At 42.9% G+C, this 22,317-nt stretch overlaps 1 protein-coding gene across 11 annotated transcripts in view; it reads left to right on the top strand.

Moving 5' to 3' along the window:
• EHMT1 (euchromatic histone lysine methyltransferase 1) overlaps positions 1 to 22,317 on the top strand; it is a 147,706-nt gene that overhangs the window by 30,631 nt on the left and 94,758 nt on the right. For 4 of the 11 annotated variants that reach the window (XM_061603629.1, XM_061603628.1, XM_061603627.1 and 1 more), the window contains exon 2: positions 21,642 to 21,745. The exons of 4 other annotated variants lie outside the window; for them this stretch is intronic. The gene's annotated coding sequence lies outside the window, so the exon portion shown is untranslated. 3 more of the 11 variants (XM_061603630.1, XM_061603631.1, XM_061603636.1) reach the window with 3 other exon arrangements.

Genomic DNA, 22,317 nt, shown 5'->3' with positions numbered 1-22,317 from the left:
CATTTTAAAAAAGAGAAAAGAAAGCCCAACCTGCAAGATAGTTGGGTTTTCCTTCCCGCCCGCCCCTGTTTCCAAGGAAACAAGCTGGAAATGTTTCATCTAGATGCAAGTATGATCAACAGATGTGCCATCCGCTTATAGGATCCAAATATTATGTTTTAATATCTTTAAGGATGGAAAAAGGAAAGTGTGGGGTTGTGGTGGTCCTTTTTTGCTGGGATTCTGAGGCTTGACATAGCAGGAGCCCTGCTGGATCAGGGAAAAGGCCCATCTAGTCCAGCATCCTCACAGTGGCCAACCAGATGCCCCAATGGGAAGCCTACAAGCAGGACCTGAGTGCAACAGCAGTCTCCCCACTTGTGGTTCCCAGCAACTGGCATTCAGAGGCTTACTGCGTCTGGCAGTAGAGGTAGAACATAAGCCACTGTGGCTAGTAGCCATTGCTAGCCTTACCCTCCATGAATTTGTTTAATCCTCTTTTGAAAGCCAAGTTGGTGGCCATCACTACCTCTTGTGGGAAGATTTAGGCTGGGGGACCATATCTCTTGCCAAAGAGAGAGTGTACCTTCAATCCTGAATTTGGAAGTTGATGAACCTGTTAAACATTCCAGGAGAGGTGGGTCATAAGACCAGATTACTGCCTCGGGGTCCTTGGGAGTTGTGAGTAGGATGAAAAAGAGCCTCTTTTGGAGGAACAAGAGGCCCCAACAAAATACTCATTTCGGATAGCATAATAAGTCACTCCACCAGATGTGCTGTGCATTTCAGAGAGTGCTCGCCAAAGTCCCAAACAGCTTGAGCTGAAGCTCCTTGGTAAAGCTTTGGAGGCATACACACCATATATTTAAAACACGTTTTCCCTTCCTGCCCAGAATCCTGGGAACTGGGATCCTTCTGGGAGGAAGGGTGGGATATAAATATAATAAATAAATTAATAATAGCTTGTAAAGGGTGTTGGGAATTGTAGTCTGCAAGGGGTAAACTAGTTTGCAATATTTTTTTGCCGGGGGGGGGGAATGTGCTTTAAATTTATGGTGTGTATGCTGCCTTTGTGTGTGCACAAGGTCACAGCCTTGACCTTGACCTTTCACTCTGATTAGGAATTTGCTGAGAATCGGAGCTGCTTTCAGAGCAGTAAGCCAACTTTAGCGTTGAATGTTTGGGAGGGGGGGATGCAAAGCAGTTGCCTCTGCCTGGAACTCAATTTTTCCTTTTTTTCTTCTTAGTTTGCCTTTAGAAAACTAAACGAGAACTGGGTAGTGGCTGCCTCAGTGTGAGATGAAAATGAGGAAATAATGTTTGAGATGCTCTGATGGTAGAGCACCACAATTTTTACACATGTAGTTCAGTGTTTGGCATTTAGAGGAGACGCAGCCTTTCCCAACCTATGCGTCCCCAGATGCTGCTGGACTACAACTCCCATCAGCCCAGACCAGCATGGCCAACGGTCAGGAATGATGGGAATTGTAGTCCAGCAACATCTGGGGACCTAAAGTTTGGGTATAGAAGGCTTTTCATGGTGTACCCACCGGTGTGTCTTTGCATTGCATCCTGATGATTGTTTTTTCCTTTCTTTTATTGAAATACGCTGGAGCCCTAATAGGAGAAACCATAGTTGGAGTAACTAGGGAGTCGGAAGAAAGAATCAGGGCATAAACCTTTGTTTCGTTGAGGCATATCTGAATCTAAAGTAGAACTTTAGAAGGCGAGTAGAGCTGGAGGGAATTGTGTTACAGAGAGCTGAACACAGGAAAATGCGTCGATGGACGGCTTGATTTGTTGTTCTGCGTTTTAGTCTTTTGCTTGTGCAAGTAGTTCTATTGAATCTAAAACGCTACTTGCTACTGGAAAGCATTTTATTGTGAGACTAGTCCCAGTTCCTTGATTTTGTTTTCAGCATTCCGAGAAGCATGAAGAATACAAATTAGAAATGAAGCAATAATATATTGGACATCCCATCCCTAGTAATTAGGAGGGTTGATTGCAATAGCCCAATTAACATAATGTAGGCTGGATTTTTATGAACACTTTTCTTTTTCAGCTCCTTGGTGTACAGTGTGATGTGTACCTCTCTGTAGTTGAAGATATATATGTATAGTTGAGTTGGAATGCATTTCCAGGCAGCGTGAATGATTTCATGTTTAGGTGGAAGCACTTCTTGGGATCTGCCTCTTGAAATATTTGTATTGGTTGGTATGTTCCCTAGTGACATCTGATGAAATTTGCAGCCTTGGTTCTTTTTTGTTCTTTAATGAACGTGCTTGTTTTTAAACATAAGTTCTTGCACTCATTCTACTGGAGATACACGCTCTTTTTTCCTTCTTTCTTTCACAAGTGAAAAGTTTGGGTCAGCATTTCAAATGCCTGAGCGATTCACCTTGATGGAGGCCGGTGGATGAGGCAGATCGAGGTTGGCTGAATCCCTGTGAATGAATCCCTTGCTCCTCCTTGAGCAAATGGGACTCCCTTATGCTTAACATTTCATTAAAGCTCTGAAATGGTGAAGATCGGCTTCTACTGAGCATGCTCCAATTTGGAAACTGCACCCATAGAGGGAGATGGAATTGTGAACGAAGGAATGAGAGGCCTGGAAGCCGATTTTGCAGCTTTCTCAAGACAGAACCAGAGGTAGGGCAGTGTGGCAGTTTCATTCTCTTGTCAAGGGGGCTTCAGCAAGCTGTGGGGCTCTGACTGCTTCTTTTGAAGAAGCTGGAATCAGTTTTGAAGGCGGCAAAAGCGAACAGTTGACATGAGATGGCTTCACACCGCTCCCTGTTGATACGTGTTTGGAGGACTTGAAAGCAGATGCACATTTTTGCTGACCTGTTAAACCATATCGAGCAAGGACCTGCCTACATAGTGTTTTGGCTCATGGACTTGTAAAGTAGGAGAAGGAAAGGACTGGCAGTGAAGGCTGGTGATGTGTATTGAACTGGGCCTCCCCATCTTACATGGAAAGCCTCCTTGGTCAAAGGCAGGAAAGTAACTTAATGTCAGTTTCACTCTCAAATCTGCTGACTTTTGTATAGCTGGAGAATACCACCTCAACAACAACATGCTTTTCTTCTGCAAATGATTTATGTGATTTCCTTGTTTATTTTTGGTATGTTGTTTTTCATGATGTAGACAATAACATAATACCGTGCAAAGCCAGCAAACCAGAAAGAAAGAAAGAAAAAGCGTTTTTAGCATTGCAAAGATATAGGACAGTATATTTGCATGTGGGTGCATGTGGTCTTGGGCTGATGGGTTGATCTGCTTGGAATATTGGTTTAAGGGGAAGGAAACAGCTATGTCACACAAAGACTTGGCCATGAAGGTAACTTCTGTCATGACTGGGTTTGTGCTGTTGCACTAAAGTGGAAGGAAAAATGGTATCATAAAAAGAGGTATCTGTTACTTCAGGGTCGTTGGTCAACAGTTGCTTTTGGGCGGGATTCTTCTGATCCTGGTCTGGTATTTTGAATTAATAGAGATTGACACATTTTGAATTAATTGAGATTGTGTGGCTTCCCAAGAAATCAGCATTTTTGGCAGTGGGGAAAATCCCCAAACCCTCTTTCCTGAAAACTTCCCTGACTGGGTGTAGCTTGGTGTGTTTGATTCCCAAGATTGCAACTGCCACTTGACAATATTGCTTATGCAGAGATCAACAAGGCCTGGCGATTTGTGCTGCCATGCAAGGGTAATACAGGATTTGCAAAGGACCAGATATGAAAATCTTTTGGTTTGTAGATGGTACCCACCAAGTCAGATTTGGTGTTTCAAAGAGGTTTGTCTTCAAAGCTGGTAGATACGAGCCTATTTCTGGCAGGACTACTGTGTCTTTCACAGGCAGAAGTTTGCTAACTGAACCACTTCCTGGAATAGAACAGCAAAGTTGAGGGCTGGGCAAGGGTGGGACATCACTGACTTCCTCTTCCTCTCTTATGTAAATGTTAAAGAGTCACAAGAGCTGTGCTGAGAAAGTTGGCAACACTAGGTAGCTGATTAGATCAGCCTTCACCTGACTGGGGCTGATGGGAGCTGTGGTCCAAAACATTTAGACAGCAACATGTCGACAAAAGCTGGATTTAGATAATGAAGACACAACTGCATTATGTGGTTAGGGGCTGGATTCTCTTGAGCAGGTGTGCCCCCCCCCCCAAGATGTTGCTGAATTACAATTCCCATCATCCCTGGCCCATTGGTCATGCTTGCTGGAGCTGATGGGAAATGTAGTTCAGCAACATCTGGAGGGCCAAAGGTTCCCCATGCCTGGGTTAGGCCTTATATGGTTTTCTAATGAATAGAGTTACCTGGATTAACGTATGTGGAAAAGTGTGTGTGTGTGTGTGTAGATTTGAAGGATTCAGATCTCTAGCTATTTAGGATTCTCCCATGCACTTATAATTGTTATAGGTCAGGAATTGACACTCATTCACAAATGTATTTTGTGCTGTGAAAAGGCCAGGCTATGAGGGAGTGAATCAGGTGAACACAAACTAGATCTGAAGTTAATGCAGATTTATTCTTTGCTCTAGTCATTGGTTTTTTATTCCTTTGTCTTCAGAATAATTTCATCTTCATGTTTTCCTGTACATTTGCCCTCATAAAGAGAGGACTTTACAAGATGGTGAAATCTTTTGAAATCATTTTGCTGTTGCTTTTCAATGGGAAAAAAAAGTAAGGTTCTTTTTACCTCCTTATAGCTACTTCATTACTTTTATTTTTGAGAGTTGCAGTCCCCACTCATTGGTGTTTTTTCTCCTTGTTATTTGGAGTATTTGTATGGAAAGAGAGTGCTTCACCCTGGCAGGCTGGCTTATATGGTGACTACACAATCTCCAGATACAGCTGTGCAGCCATTGCAAATGTCAGTAGATAGTTGAGAGGCTAGCAGTAAAAGCTGTTAGGACAGAACAAAAAATCAGGTTTTTGCGCAAAGAGCGCAAAATTTAAGGGGTGAGGTAGGAAGGCAAGATGGAAGAGAGGCACCTTGGAGCCTGAGAGAATGGGGAGTAGAGTTGCTTCTAATGCAATCTGCAATGTTTTTGTGAAGAGCAGCATGGAGGCAGCCATTTTGACTGCTTCCTTCACTGTCAGACTGAAGATTGCAACCAACATGGCTATGCCTTTATTCTCACTGTGCAACATCTCTGATCATTTCCATCTGTCTCCTCCTCCTCCGAAGGTAGTCGAGAGAAAATGAATTCCCTTGGCTGAACAGAACAGCCCCATTTATTTAAAGCAGTGTGCTTGAAGCACATTCTTGAAATTTAAGAGTGTGCATGATTCAGATATTTTCTCAGGCAAAGTCTTGTTTTATACGGTTACTGCTGTTGCTACTACATGCAGTGGGAGTGGGGCTTAATGAAGACAAGTAATTACATTTTTTCAGATGTAAAAACCTGTATTTGATGACTTGCTATTTGCTAAAGCTCACGGAGTTTGCAAATGGACACTTCTAGGAATGATATTATGGCAGTATATTTTGAGCCGATCAGGTTTTGTTGAGTTGATCATGCTTGACCTGCATTTTGTTTGTGTAAAACATGAATACCATTTTCAAGGATACTGTACTCCAGCAGAGAGATTAGTATGGACGTTTTCTTAGCGTGGAATCTGGTATGTATTTGCTGCGTACATACCATACATTTAAAGCACATAGCTTCCCAAAGAATCCTTGGAATTGTGGTTTGTTAAGGGTGCTGGTAATTGCAGCTGTGTGAGGGTTAAACTACACTTCCCAGAATTCTTTGGCGGAAGCCACGTGCTTTAAATGTGTTTTAAATGTATGGTGTGCATGCAGCCTAAATATTGCTTGAAACCATTGAGATAATTGGGACATAAGCATATCTTAACTGTGACCCTGATTATGTCTGTTTCCCGCTTCCTTTGCCCCTGAACATTTACATTTTTTTTTGACTGACTGAAAAATTGAGCAAATCTTGCTGAGTTTTGAATTCACCTTAAAAATGGGTGGTCTTGGAATGGGGCACAGGAACAGTTCCCAAATCAAACATGGAATATTTTGGCCTTTTAACTTGCAGGGCTTCAGATTCTCCTTTTGAGACTTATTCTGATGGCGAGAGACAATGGCACTCAGTATCTTTGTCTGCACACTCCCAGAGAAGAAAGAAAGTGAGGTTTTTGTGGTATGGTCAAATAGCTGTTCAAAGTAAAGTAAAGATGTGGGAGAGATAAGTTTATCGCCTCTTGGGAGTTCTTGAAAATCAGTTTCAGATTTTGGGGTTGGGGGAGGGAAGGTTGCATTTGGCAGGGTACATGGGAGTCCTTCATAGATAGCCCTTCCCCTTATTATACCCACAGTGAAAAGATTCTGGGAAAATTACAACTATTATGGTGCAATTAAGCAAAAGCCCCCTCAGGAAGAGAATGTCCTTTCTGTAAAGGAATGTTCCTGTTCTTTCTGAAAAAAGGGAAATCTTGAAAGAAAGAAAGAAAGAAAAGAACTTTGAGCAGTGTGTACCAGAGAACCAGGCATTCCAAAGGCCTCTTGCAGAACACTTTCTGAAAAGAAGCTACAATTGTCTTCCTTGAACTGAAACTTTCCCTTGACAGTACCCTGTTTTGTCAGTTGCAACAGCAAAGAATCTTGTCGCTCTTTAAACTAATTATAACATTTGCAAGCATTTAAGGTGGTATGAGACTGTTCTTACTAGAAGGGTGGCCCATTTTGGAAGTGTTTAGGCCCTAGAATAAGGATGGGGGGAGGTGATGCCCTCCACACCTCTCTGTGTGGTCCTTGGGACTTTCCCTAGGCTGTAACTGTAGTTCGATCAGCTCCTGCCTGCTGTAAAGTCTATGCAGTTTGAAAGCTTGATTTCCTCCTCCTGTACCAAAGTGGGGATATGGGAAGCTTATGAGCCCAACACTCATTTGCTTACACTAACCATTGTTTAGCCACTCACCATCATTTAGCCATTGCATCCAAACGCAAGCTGACGCCACCTCATCCGTCTTTAGGGAAGGCTACATTTTTCTTGGAGAAGGGGAAGAGTGAATTCTGCTGTCCACAAAGTCAATTGAATAGTTAAAAATGTATTAAACCACTTTTTCTCCTAAAACTTCACCTCCACCCCCCATGCCTTTTTGTGTGTGATGATCATTGTCATGTCTTGGAGGCTCTGAGCCTGTGAAATGGGAGCTTGTGCCTATGAAATGGCTGCTGTTTTCCCCAACAAGGAGGGAGAAGGGTTGGAAGGAAATGGGATCTCCTTTCTGGGCAGCTTCATTGTGGCAGAGAGGCCTGTAGAGGGAGCCGTGTCCTGCGTGGCCTTAGCTATGTCCCGTTTGCTCACGTGCGTCAAGAAGGAAGCGACCTCTTCAGCTATAAACAGCCTTTGTCCTAGACGTCGGGCAACAAATGTGAAGGCATTTGGGCCATGTTCAGGAAGACACAGTTAAGTTCAAGAACTGAATTTAAAGATTGGTGGTGAGCTTCACTTCTGGGTATTGTAGCAGATATCTTGCAGTTAAGTCACGCTTTCAGTGCTCCACTGATTGAGGATGTGTATGTGTTTTTTACCACCTCTTCTATATCAACAATGCACACTAAAGTTTTGGCTTTAGGGTACTAGCCCATTGAATGGCCAAGCTTTGCAGTTGATGAGGTGTCTTAATATTTCCAAGCGGTCCTAGAGTAAACCACTTTTGTTTTGACTTTGTGAATCCACACGTTTGCTCGTACTTTCAAGACCGAAGCCTATGCTTTCATAAGGAAGTGTGCATCTGATGAGGTGGGCTCTAGTTCACAAAGTTGGTGCCAAAATAACGTGCTTCAGTCTTTAAGGTGTCACAGGATTCTTTGTTATTCAGTAAGGAAGAGAGATACATTAAATTAATTGTGACTTGGTTCTCAATAACTGTGGTTAGGATTGGGCTTATAAGGTAGACCAGGGTGTTCCAAAGGGGTCAATATTGACCTCCTCCTAGGGTCACTGGGACTATGTAGGGGATTAATAAAGACCTAGGAGTTGAAAAGAGCCTAGGGGTTAGAAAGAAGTTTATGAGATACAGTGTGAAAAGTTTAATTGGGAATGATGAGCCTCAGAAATAAAGGGCATGTACAGAGTGCACCTCGCTTGCCAGTGAGGAACCTCTGTATTTAAGAAGATGATTCCACAGTACAACAGTATTTTTTTTTTTACATTTTAGGATTTCTAGTAATGGTGATTGATGATTAAGAATTGTTGCTTCTATATTGCTATTTCTTGACTTTGCTTCATTTCTGTTCCTAAGAATTTGGGTTGGGGTTGATGACAAAGTTATAAGCTCACATGAAGGGGTTAATGAATTCAGAAGTTTGGGAAATCTGGAGGTAGATAATCTTTTATTTATTTTATTATTACTTTTACATCATGCCTTTCCTCCAAGGAGCTCAAGATGGTGTGCAAACATAGTTCTCCACCTCCGGATTTCACCCTCACAACAACTCTGTGAGGTAGGTTAACGGCTGAGAGACAGTGAGTGGCTCAAGATCATCCAGAGAGCTTCCTGGCCAAACGGGGATTTGAACTTTGGTCTTCCTGGTCCAAGTCAACACTGTAACCACTACACCACACTATCTCTTCTCTCTCTCCCCCCCCCCCAAAAAACACACCCCTTAGTGTGTTTAAAACACAAACTGATTGCTTGCCTGGAAGACTTGCCTCTTGGGGAGAGGCAAGCTCTTTCTAAGGCAGGTTTTCACTAGACCAAAAATGGAACCTGCATACTGCTTTGCATGTTTGATCTTATTTGTAGTCATTCTAATGCCAGAACTGAGATGTGGTCAAAGAAGGCAGAATTTGGGGATCTGTGGCATCACAAGTCCTTCCCCCCCTGCCCTGTTGGCATCTTTAAAACATCTTTGACTTGGAATGTGTGTTAGTTATCCTCTGATTTCTTCCCAAGGTTAATTTCCAAAGAAATATGGAATTGCGAATTATGTTGGAGCTTAGAGCTATGGTGACTGTTGAAGTACATAACTGTCGGGTTTTCTTATGTTTAAATATAAGACTGTTGCAATTTCTAGGGGCTGGCAAAAAAAGGCCAGGAAAATCCTGCTTAAATTTAAGCATAACATGTTTCAACAGAACTTTCAGCCTGAGCGACCGTGTTATTCACTTGAAACAGTCGCCTCTGGTTTTCCTTGATTGTTGACCATTTCAGGTGTTCAGGAGCAGGAAACAGTTAAGTGCTTAAGGGAGGTTAGAATTTGATAGGAAGCTGCCTTACACAGAGTCAAGACCGTTGGTCCACCTAGTTTAGTGTCGTCGACACTAACTGTCAGTGGCTCTCCAGGGTTTCAGACTGGGGTTTCTCCCAAGCCTACCTGCTGGGGATTGAGCCTAGGACCTTCTGAATGCAAAGCAAATGCTCTACCACTGAACTACGGCCGTTGCCCCAACAAACATAGTTCTTATGCAGAGTCAGACTACTGAACCATCTTGCTCAGTACTGCCAACACGGACTAGCAGTGGCTCTCCATCCCTTCTCCCATCCCTGCCTGGAGATGCAGAGGATTGAGCTACTGCTGCTTCCTTAAAATTAACCCCATTTTCTATTCACAAGCTTGGCGAGCTGTAATTTCTAGGTTGTCAGTAAAAGACATTTGTTTAGTACTTTCATGGGCATTGGTAGGGGCTAAAAGTGAACCCCCTTACATGGAGGAAACTGCAGTTTAAGAGTGCTGTGCTCAGAACTGATGGGAATACTTGGCATTTCTGCATATTTCTGTATTTAAAGCTCCTCTGTTTTCAGCACATCGCTTTCCTTTTACCCCTATGAGTCAGTCTTTTAGCTCATGGTGGCAACCTCATTCTGTTCTTAACCCTTTTATTTTTCTTGTTTCATTTATTTGTTTGACAAAATGTATATACTGTGTGATTGTAAATAGAACCTCTAAGCAGTTTACAAAAAATAAAGTAAAACAAACATTAATATTGTCAATAAAAGACAAAGTTAAAAACAGGTGTTCTTAAAAAACACACACACACAAAATAGAATTAAAATTAACAGTTAAGTGAAAAACAGATTAAAACACATCTCAACTTTTGCATGCTTACATAGGCCTGCCTTAATAAAGATGCTTTAGCAGGTACTAAAAAGAGTGCAGTGAAGGCAGGTAGTTCCAAAGTGTAGATGGTGCCAAACTAAAAGATTGATTTCTTACAAGTGCAGGACAAATCCTATGTGACACCTGTAATGATGTCAGCTCCACAAATCAAAGTGGTAGACTGGGCATATATGGGGTAAGGGGGCCCTTCAGCTAAACGGCTCCCTAGCTGCTAAGGGCTTCTTGATACAAATAGTTATGCACTTTTCTGTTATTAAGTAACTGATAGATTCAGCCTGCACAAAACGTTTCTCTTCACTTCAGCTTATCTTAGCTCAGCTCTCCTCCCCCAGCCCCTCTCGTTTTGGTAGGACGTTACTTGAAGAAAAGCTAAGCTTTTAGCTTCACTGCAAATATGTGTCTATTCTTCTTTAGGGAATACATATCACTTTAGCTGACAGAGAATTGCAGTGAATAGGCGCTTTAACACTGAAAACTGCCTGTAATTTAGAAACTGATCTATTTATTCTGAATTTCCTTCCAGTCTGATCAGTTGAATGGGTGGGAGTTGGTTTGCAACATTGCGTAGTCGTGTTCACATTTATATTGGCTTCAGCTTTGCTTTTGATCTGCTAGTGTTGTCTTCCTACTCTCTCTACTTCGATAATGCTTGTAGTATTTGCTTTTCAGACCTTTTGTTGAAGGAAACAAACGAACAAAAAACTTCGAATGGACACCAAATGCAGTCTTCCAAACTGATGTAGCTAAAATCCACTTTGAGATGGGCCCTGCAAACTCTTATCCGTTTTATCTTGGTGTTGGGAATCTTGGGTCAAATCCACAACATGTATTTAAAGCAGTCTTATGCCACTTCAATAGTCATGGCTTCCCTCAAAGAATCCTGGGAACTGTAGTTGGTTAAGGGTGCTCACAGTTAGGAAGCACCTCACAGAGCTACAGTTCCCAGACCCCTTAACAGTTCCTAGGATTCTTTGGGGGAAGCCATGACTTTTAAAGTGGTACAAGAGTGCTTTCAATATATGATCTGGATGTGACCTTCAATTCCAAGCTCCACCATTTTGCCCTTTACAGTTGGGCCGCTGAGTATATATAGCAGCCTTTCCCAACCTTTGGGTCCCCAGATGTTGCTGGACAACAATTCCCATCATTCCTGACCATCGGCCATGCTGGCTGGGACTCATGGGAGTTGTAGTCCAACAACATCTAGGACCCCAATGGTTGGGAAAGGCTGATATATAGTCAAGAGTTCTTCCATAAGACATTTTTTACTTTCCTTTCAGATGAGTGACATCTGTCCCTTGAGTTTGGCATAGCGTCAGAATGTGGACGTTATTTTGATTTTGATTAATATCATAACTGGGGGAGGGCAGTGTCTGTGCATTTGTGTGGCTCGAAATAACTGCAGCTCCGATGAAGTCCGCAGCTTCTGTTTGAAATGGCTGGAGTGTTGAAAGGTGAAATGGTTCTCTACTGAGCATGCTCACTTTGTAGAGGGAGCTTTTATCACATGAGCAGCAACTGAATCACTGTTCATGAGGATCTGGTTGAATCTTCCTCAAGAAAAGAAAAGAAAAAAGCCAGTTGCTGTATTTGCAGGTACAGTAGCTGTTTAAAAGATGATCATGGGCGGATTTGCTTCATTGTATTTTTGTAAGTGTTCATTGCCCTACCCCAGAACCAAAAAGCAGAGCCAAATGATGCCTCTTTGCATATCAGTGCAGAATATTTTAATAGTGTCTGGGTTTCTTTGTTTGTGTTTCTTTTTGGAGAAAGGGGTGTTAGGAGATTAACATGCCCAATTTGCCTGATGACCTCCCCCCCCCCCCCATGAGACTGTTTTTTGTTGTTTAGTAGAACATTAGTCATGGTTCTGACATCTCAATGAAAGACTCCAGTTTTAGAAAGTTTGTACTGAAATTCTGCAAATGCTGGCAATTTGACGCTTACCTACTGTATTTAATGTAGATTTTAGGGGAAAGAGGGTTGGGAAGGGGGCTATTCACAGAATGTTAGACTATTCCATAAGAGCGTCTCTTCCCATTAGGATGTGCAGTTTTGCCCCCAAAGGCTTGTTTTGACGTGTTTTCCAAAAACTTTCCTTGTGTCAAGGAAACCCACAGTTGTGTGTTCAGAATAGTGTGATGTGGGCTTGGCATGCTTGTACGGGACTTGCCTCCTCTGGGGTAAATGGCTTGACATCTCTATGCGAGGTAAAAGGCCTGAGCAGAGAGAGCTATTTATAATGTTGATTTGAAAAGGAGCCATGCCATTTCCTAGGCTTCATAGACATGAACCTTTTCTGAATGAAGATCCACCCTACATTTTTCACAACGATCCAAGTGGAGAAGAATAACTGTTTTGTGAAGTGCAAACGTTTTTAATGAATCTTCCAGTAATTCTGATAATCATCCAGGATTATAACCAGTGTTAGTTCTATTCAGAGTAGACTCATTGAAATTAATGGACATGACAAATTTAGGTTCATTAATTTCAGTGGGTCTACTCTGAGTTGAAATTAATGGACATGACAAATTTAGGTTCATTAATTTCAGTGGGTCTACTCTGAGCCGGGGAAGGAACTGGCAATCCCATCCCATATATACGGTCTGCCTAGTAAACGTCGCAAGACGTCACCCTAAGAGTTGGAAACGACTCGCACTATAAGTGCGGGGAGACCTTTACCTTTACTCTGAGTTGACCGTCATTGACTGCAACCCTCACTCTTTAATTCTAGACCTGTTTTTAAGGCAAGCAGAGAGTCATTTTGAAATTTAAGCTGCATACACACCATATGTTTAAATCACATTTAAAACACATCCCCACCCCCCAAATCTGGGGAACTGTAATTTACTCCTCACAGAGCTACAATGCCCACCACCCTTAAACTATAGTTCCCGGTCCCAGGATTCTTTGGAAGATGTTATGTGCTTTAAATGCTATTTAAAGGTGAAGCAAAGTATATCTATGAGAGAGAGACAGAATAAATGTTATTTTTCATGTGAGAGACATATATTTGTTGTTATGTGCCTTCAAGTCTATTATGCCTTATGGCGACCCTATGAATCAGCGACCTCCGGTAGCATCTGTCATGAACCACCCTGTTCAGATCTTGTAAGTTCAGGTCTGTGGCTTCCTTTATGGAATCAATCCATCTCTTGTTTGGTCTTCCTCTTTTTCTACTCCCTTCTGTTTTCCCCAGCATTATTGTCTTTTCTAGTGAATCATGTCTTCTCATTATGTGTCCAAAGTATGATAACCTCAGTTCCATCATTTTGGTTTCTAGTGACAGTTCTGGTTTAATTTGTTCTAACACCCAATCATTGGTCTTTTTCGCAGCCCATGGTATGCGCAAAGCTCTCCTCCAGCACCACATTTCAAATGAGTTGATTTTTCTCTTATCCGCCTTTTTCACTGTCCAACTTTCACATCCATACATAGAGATCGGGAATACCATGGTCTGAATGATCCTGACTTGGTGTTCAGTGACATATCTTTGCATTTGAGGACCTTTTCTAGTTCTCTCATAGCTGCCCTCCCCAGTCCTGGCCTTCTTCTGATTTCTTGTCTCCATTTTGGTTAATGACTGTGCTGAGGTCTTGATAATCCTTGACAAGGTCAATGTCCTCATTGTCAACTTTAAACTTACATAAATCTTCTGTTGTCATTACTTTCGCCTTTTTAACATTCAGCTGTAGTCCTGCTTTTGTGCTTTCTTCTTTAACTTTCATCAGCATTCATTAGAAAAAATAATGGGTGTTTTGTTTTTTAATTTTTTTAAATTCACCAGTAGATCCAAGAGTGAGTCACAACAATATACAATACATTATTAAAAACAGTTGAAAACAAGTGCATTCACAACTAGGCTGTAGAATGTATTCAGTGCTAGTCCTACTTAGAGTAGGCCTACTGAAGTTAATAAACATGACTAAGGCTGCAATCCAGTACAGACTTACCTGGGAGTGAGTCCCATTGAACCCAGTGGAGTTTACTTCTGAGAAGGCATATGTTGGATTGCAACTAACAGTGGGTCTGTGCTGAGTAAGTCATAAGTGAATAAAACACATTCTTCCCTGTGTTATTTACCATGAGAACTATTCCTAAAAGTATGCGCCCCCCCAGTATAACTACCCAGAGTATTTACCACACACATTTGCTTAAAATTTGGCGGTGCTAACCAAGGACAGATTTCTAGCCTATTGGCCATCAACTGGCCGTCCCTTGATAGAGTAGGCATTTGATAGAGAATAGTGGCTGTAATTCTGTAAACCAGTGGGATTTAAGAACCAAACTGTGTGCAGGATTGTATCCATTGTCCCTAATTTGGCTTTTTACCATTGATTGAAACACGTCAGAACATAAGAGCCCTGCTGGATTAGGCCAATGGCCCATCTAGTCTAGCATCCTGTTCTCATGGTGGCCAGCCAGATGCCCCAATGGGAAGCCTGCAAGTGGAACCTGAATACAAGAGCACTCTCCCCATTTATGTTTTCCAGCAACTGATTTTGGAGGCCATTGTGGCTAGTGACTATTGATAGTCTTGCCCTCCATGAATCTGTGTAATCCTCTTTTAAAGCCACTGCAAGTTGATGGCCATTGCATATCTTTGGTGACATTCTCACCAGAATGGATTTTCTTCCACCCCCTGCAACATGGAAGAAAATGTAAACTTGGCAGCTAGCTAGTATGACCAGAGATAGTCTAAAACGTCATGGTTTTGGAAATTTATCTGATGCTGCTCTAGTGATAAGCTAGGATTCCACACAAACAGTCACCCTGCCATTGTAACACCTGCAAGGACAAAATTGCCAAAATTTGCCAATAGAAGCAGGACTTGGGAGAGACTGGACATCTCAAAATTTGGAGCCAATGATGACACAGCGAGTGGTGTTAGTGCACTTTTTTTTATTTATCTTCGGCTCTGCTAATGTAATGACTAATCTGTCTTTTCTCATGTATCCTTTACCTTTTAATGGAGTCCTCCAAAACCTGAATTGTTCTGGAGAAGGAAAGGGATCTTGCAGGCAGGTTTTTTCCCCTTGGAGAAAATAAATTGCTGCTTTTGTCTGAAATATTAAAAGGTTAACATAGTTCCTGTTTTTTTTTTTTTTAACAATTAAACTCCTTTCTGCCCCATGGGGTGGTAGTCAATGCTTGTTGTACTCAGCGTAGATCCATTGAAGTTAATAGACATGGCAAACTTAGGTTCATTGATTTCAGAGGGTCATCTCTGAGTAGGACATAGTTGAATACAACCCAACCCTTTGGGCTTGCTTGCAGTGGCATCATTGTTTAACATTTTCTACCTACATCCGAGGAAGAGTTCGGTTTTACCTGCTTTCCATTATTGGCATTGCATCTCTTGGATCCTGTAGACTAGTGTTGGAGGTCGCCATCTGAACTTCCGTTTTGCAGTCATAGCAAAGAAACCATACTCGTGTTTTGTTGATCCTGGCACGTGAATTAGAGATGAGTTATGGGTTCCACAGAACAAAAAACACAGATAGGGCCAGCCCAATCAGTTCTGGTGCCTGAAGTCCAGTTTGCAACTTTTAAAAAAATTGTGCCTAAACTCTTACAACCTATGTGAAGCAGGCATCTTCACGACCTATTCTGAACACAGAATACAAGTGAAGCAGTAAAGTGGGATGGAAAACTTCTGGCCATCCAGATTGTCTGGACTACAACTCTCCCATCATCTATGCTGGCTGGGGCTAATGAGAGCTGGTGTCTGACAACATCTGGAGGGTACAGACATGGAGAACCTGTGGTCCTAAGAATATAAGAAGAGCCTGCTGGATCTAGACCAGCATCTTGTCCTTATCATAATAACCGACCAGATGCCTATGGGAAGCCCAAAAGCAGGACCTGAGTGCAGAAACACTCTCCCCTCCTTTGGTTTCCAGTACCTGGTATTCAGAAGCATGCTGCCCCTGACTATAATGGCTCTCCAGATGTTGCTAGCCTAGAGCTTGCACGATCCCTGACTATTTCTCACACTTGTCTGATGGCAGTTGGAGTCCATCAACATCTGGAGGGTCACAAAGAGTTCTGCTCCACCAGAATTCAGTTTTTCTACACTGAAATCAGTTGGTTCGCAAGAGGCTAGGAGGATTTACAAATGAACCGTTAGGATGAGTACTCTAAAGCTGTGTTCCAGAAACCTCTTTTATAAGCTGCTGGCCCACGTACAAATCCATTTACCTACCAAATGGATCACATTCTGCAGAGCTGTGTGCAGTACATAAACGATTGATGCCAAAGCTCAGATGCTCTCATGGAAACATCGTGTGTGTGTGTTTGGGCAGTGTTCCCCAGCCAGCTTAAAGAATGGAATAGAGGAAGCTGCCTTATACAGAGTCAGACTGTTGTTCATCTAGCTCAGTATTGTTTACACAGACTGGCAGCGGCTCTCCAGGGTTTCAGGCAAGGGACATTCCCAGCCCTACCTGGAGATGCCAAGGATTGAACCTAGGACTCCTGCTTGCAAAGTAGATGCTCTACCACTGAGCCCTTCCTTTTCTGATGGTCAGGGATGATGGGAGATGCAGCCCAATCACGTCTGGGGACCCAAGATTGAAGAAGACTGTGTTAGGGTAAGGGCCATATGTCTGTGGTAGACCATGCATAAAGGTCTCAGGTTCAGTCCCTGGTATCTCCAGGTGGGGCTGGGAATTGCCTGAAACTTTGAAGATCCACTGCCAACATTGAACTAAATGGATCAAGGTCTCACTTTCCTAGCAAACAGCTCAGGGTCTGGGTTGTGGAATTGTGGCATATTCAGTGGCTCTTAAACCTACACCCTGTAAATGGGACAGTCTAGATAAATGCATCCAGGGTACGTTTACAAAGTACATGCGTTCCTGGACATTGCTTCTTTAACAGAGACTTTGGTCAGAGGTAGGAATAACATGGAAAGAATAGGGATAGGTTCCTACATCACAAAAAAGATGAGCAGTTCAATGTATTTCAGCAAACTTTTTATTTAGAACCAACAATATGCATGTCTGAAATGAAACAACGAGGTCAGGTAAGCCTTGCTTATGGACCACTTGAAGGCTTCTTCCAAAATGCATCCAGAGATGCCTGCCTTGCCTTTTTTCTTTTATCATGTAGCATCTCGCTATAGCAATTTAAAGCTTTGAGGACAGTTCATCCTCTCTGTATGCTCAAGCAGGCATACAAGGGACAGCCACCACCACCCTGTGCTTGGTCTCTTTCTCTCTGCCATCCTCCCCTACACTCGAGCAGATGCTTCTGCAGTAAACAGTGCTTCCAGCGCACCCGAAGCACTGTTTACTGAGGAGATGCTTGTGCCACCTGGCAAGGAGCGCCATTCCAGCCACGTGTGAAGGAGCTGCCTCTGACTACGTCAGTGTGTGCCCCCACCCCACCCAAAAAAGACTTTGCTAAAAGGAGCTGCTTTCCTGGAGGATTTGTTAACTGAGGCATTACCGTATATGAAAGCCAAAAGCCTTCAGGTGTCTTATAGATCAGAGGCTCCCGAACTATGGTCCATAAGCTTCATCAAGGTATTCTGCAGAGTGTCTGTGGCTGTGACGGGAAGCAGCACGTCGGTTGCATTAAATTTCATTATTTGGAATTCAAATTGTAATGCAATAAAATACAATCTGTAAGAAATAAAGTTGAGGGTGATATAGAGGATGATGATTTTAGGGCTTGCCGAATTGGGAAACGCAGATCTGGTGCTTCCTCTTTAGCTAGGTATTTACAGCACATCCCTCTTGCCGGTATTCACCAGGGGTCTCTGTGCCAGCTTGACCTCTTGGGTGTCAGTCTGACTCCAGTTTTGTCTGTTCTTAAAAACAAAAGCTGGCTTCCTAGTATGACAAGCTTTCAAATTAACATTTTATGCAAGGTCTGTTGTGACTGGCAGGTTTGTCTTATGACGAGGTGTGGTGTTGGTTTTCTACCCAGGGACAAAAGGAAGCTGCCTGATACCGTGTCAGACCATTTGTCCATGTAGCTCAGTATTGTCTACGCTTGCTGGTAGTGCCTCTCAAGGGTTTCAGACAGGGAGTTTGCCCCATCCCTACCTGGAGATGCCAGGGATTCAACCCAGGACCTTTTCTAAGCCAAGATCGAGTTGGACTGGGACCTGGGAGACCAGGGTTCAAATCCCCACTCAGCCATGAAGCTTGCTTGGGCCTAACAAGTCTCTCAGCCTAACCTACCTCACAAGGTTGTTGTGAGGATAAAAATGGAGAGGGGAAACCATGTACACCACTTGGAACTCCTTGGAGGAAAGGTGGTGTATTATTATTATTATTATTATTATTATTATTATTGATACTGATATTGATATTGATGATGATGATGGACTGCCTTCAAGTCAATTCCAACTTATGGCCACCCTATGAATAGGGTTTTCATGCTAAGTGGTATTCAGAGGGGGGTTACCATTGCCTTCCTCTGAAATAATAATAACAACAACAACAACAACAACAATAATAGGATGTACTCTGCCAGTGAACTATGACCCTTAATGAAAAGTTGCCTTATATGGTGTCAGACCTTTCGTCTGCCTAGCTCAGTACTGTCAACACTGACAGGCCAGGAGTCTCTCCTACCTGGATATGACCCTGGGGCCTTTTGCATGCAAAGTGTGTGCTCTGCCACTGAGCTAGCTGTTCTCCTTCATAGTTACCACCTATCCTTTCTTAATGTGCGGGTTCTTAAATATCACTCTTGGGTTCCAGGATGGAAGAAAGAAAATGACATAAGAACATAAGTCCTTAGCTGCTGGATCAGGCCAAAGGCCCGTCTAGTCCAGTCTCCTGTTCTCACAGTGGCCAACAAGCTGTCCTAATGGGCAGCAGCCCACAAGCAGGACCTGAGCACAACAGCACTCTCCCCTCCTGTGGCTTCCAGCAACTGGTATCCACAAGCATTACACCCTCTTGATAGTGGAGGCCAGATGTAAATACAAGAAAATAAATAAACAAATGTTTGCATGGGACCAGAAATTCACCTAACATCATATTCTGAAAGAGATTTGAAAAGATTATCTTAGGTTCTTCAAATTTTATCATCTCTATCACTACTTATATTAGCTTTTGAAAGCCCAGGGTTTTATTCACGTACCATTGGGTTTAAGGTTTTACAAATGTTTTATAAATGTTTTATTGTATGTTTTCCATATTGTTACTTACATTGTAATGGTCATTGGCTAAAAACAATAACAATAAAGACTACTCATATTCTGAAAGAGGTTTGAAAAAATTATCTTAGGTTCTTCAAAGACGCTGCATCTGGGAAGTTTGAAATTGGCTTCCCTTTTTAAACAGTTGCCCGCAAGCTTTAACTCTGCTCTGCTTTTTCTTGTCCTGCATTAAGAATGTGTGTGTGTGTGTGTGTGTGTATGTTACAAGTTGTGTGCGGTAACTTTAAAGTTGCGTTGCACAGATTTGGTTTGCTGCTGATAGCTGTGTTTGAATTGCTTCAAGAGGAGGGTGGCAGTTTCACTGTGCCTAACAGTCTCCAGGACATACAATAATGATAAATCTCCCTGAGCTAACTGCACAGCATAATCTCACATGATTTTGCTCCCCCACCCAAAAAAAAAATGTCCCTTGCACCCAGTATATGCCCTGGAAAATTTGTTTTGCTTTAGTGTAGAGGTTCTTAACCTCTGGTCTGTGGACCACCAGTAGTCCACAAGCTTTGTTCAGGTGGTCCACAGCTTGTCTATCAAGAACACTTCCAATATGAACTTCCTTTAGAATTCAGATTGTAATGCAATAAAATGCAATGTAAGAAATAAAAGTAGTAATAAAAATACAATTAAAAATCACACAACCTCTACCGCAATATAGTACCATTGCTGCAGCTGGCAGAAAAATCATTTGTCCGCCAAGACTCTCTGCAGTTTCCAAGTGGTCCATGTGGAAAAAGACGTCTGGGAACCACCGCTAGCCTCCTCAACTTTCTCCTCTTGCAGCTCTCCAAATGATTAATGAGGTGCTAAGAGGGAGATGAAAGGGAAAAACCTTCCCCCAAAATGCAGTTTGTGGTATCCTTTTTCACTGTTGAAGGATCTGTGCTCCCCCCCCTTTTTGGTTAGAGGTTTAAACACAAGGTAGTAGACTGGCCAGGCAGGGCAGCCCAGAGTCCAGGGTAGATTGCTTATGGCTACCCTGAAGTGCTTTTTTTTTTCATGAAGCCAGTTTGCCAGTTTGGGGATGCCTTCTTTTGTTTGCCAGGATCTCTTGCTTGCATCTGAAGATGGAAAACAGCTAAATTGCTGGGATTAAGCAACTCCATTTGTTCAAGGGAAATAATATATTGACAGCTCTTTCTTCCCCTCTTTCTCTCTCCCCCCCCTTCTCCAAAGCAGTGGAAGGCAACAGAGGGGGTTGGTGTTGTTAGCAGGAATCACAAAAGGAAATGCCACCTGGACATCTTACTTCCCCTTCCAAAGGAGATTTCTGCAGATCATGGTTTCTTCTAGACTGGATTTTTAGAGCCAAGTGGGTTTGCACGTTAAGAAAATAGGAGAACCACCCCTTCTGGCTTATTAAAGAGATTTCCAGGATCTTCTGGTCCCCCCCCCCCCTTGCTTTTCAGGGCAAGAGAGAGGTGTCCTGTTAAACAGGGCTGCGAGGTAAACGGAAAGAGGCTCTTGCAGACCCCAGCTCCTTCTCTTTTACTGGTGAAAGACAGAGAGACGGGGGAAAAAATATGGCAGGTCGTTGTGCGTCTGTAAACAATGCAGTTATGAAATGGCAGTCCTCGGCTGAGCCCGAGCATGCTCACGAAGCAGCCTGTAGGGGGAGGTGATCTGAGAGAGATGATCTAATTCAGAGCAATTTTTGGGATTGAAGGGAAAGGCCAGGCTTCATCCCCCATGACAGAGCAGAAACAAGACTTCTGGGACTAGGCCCTGCAGGCTTTGTCTGGGAGCTTTAAAGGGATCTGGTGCTCTTACAAAGCTACTGGGTTGTAGAGAAGCCTTGGCTTTTCTTTTTTTTTAAAGCCTTCCTAAAAAGGACGAAGTCTTAGTTGTGAGGGCTTTATCGGTTCTTGGTAGGGGATATGGGCCTTTGGTTATAGTCCCTTTCTTGTTTTTTCCCCTTTCCCCTCTCTTTCCCTCATGCTGCTACTTTCCCTTTTATTATTATCATTATTTAAGCTTACTGGGGCCTTTTTATCCACAGGCCAAGTTTCGTGTTTGAACTGGGAGAGGTTGCAGGACTTTCAGGGAAGCCTTCCATGCTCCCTTTCACAAGCACATGTTTGGGAGGAAAGGGAATGTGTGTGTGGCGGGCGGGGAGGATGGACTGACCATCATCATGCCTTATCTCTTGTCTTACCTGCCTGGATTTCTCCCATCTCATCTTCTGAAATTTGGAATTGGTGTGATCCGGGGAAGGAAGAAGGAAGGCAGTTAGGATTATTTGAGGGTGAAGGGGACTTCAGTTCCCAGTAGTAACTTCTGGGAAGCAAAGACAGTATTAAATACTGTATGCACTTTGGATTGCCATCGGTCAACAATCCCGAGTTGGGTTTGCATTGCCTCTGTTCTCCCTTCGTAATGTTTTATTCTTGTTACTTTTTGTAGGTCTCCTAGTGGCCTGAGGCTTTCAAAATGGACGGTTTCCTGCCATCGAGAGGACACAGCCTGTGCTGTGTGCGATGCTAGATCCTAAGCATGTTTACACTTAAGTAAGTCCCATTTTATTTCCGTTGAGACTTACCAGGTAAGTGTGCTTAGGATAGCACCTTAAATGCTCTTGATATTCCTCTCTCTTTCCCGATATGTTCCTGCTCCAAAGAGTCGGAAGACCAGAAGTTCTGGATAGTGCTGCAGTCCTTTTGTGTATGTGTGTGTGCATGTGTCAGTGGCAGCCTATGCAAAGGAGATGTTCTGACTGCTGTGTGTTTGGGCGTGGAGTTCTGCATTGACCCTTGCAGCTGTAAAGATCCATGAGAATGGGCTCCCAATGATGATTTCATCTTGATTCCTTCTTTTGTTGGGGATGGGTGGGTGGGATTTTTATTGCTGCACTAGACAATGCAGAGAAGGAAAGAACTATTGTCTTGGTGAACTGGTCTCTTGAAATGGTTGCTAGTGTTGAAAGACACATCTCAGGACAAGAGGGGACTAGGCTTGTTTGTTAGATTGCTAAAGGCCTGCAAAACAAGGCAGAGGAACTACGATACTGCAAATGAACCAGCTTCCTTTTTTTCCGGTCTCCATTTTGCCTTTTTTAAAAATTTGCTTAATACGCAGTCTC

Source organism: Rhineura floridana, chromosome 20, assembly GCF_030035675.1.
Source record: "Rhineura floridana isolate rRhiFlo1 chromosome 20, rRhiFlo1.hap2, whole genome shotgun sequence".
In the NCBI taxonomy this organism is placed as follows: domain Eukaryota; kingdom Metazoa; phylum Chordata; class Lepidosauria; order Squamata; family Rhineuridae; genus Rhineura; species Rhineura floridana.
The sequence above is the reverse complement of the archived record's forward strand: the minus strand, read 5'-3'. Positions and strand labels throughout refer to the sequence as shown.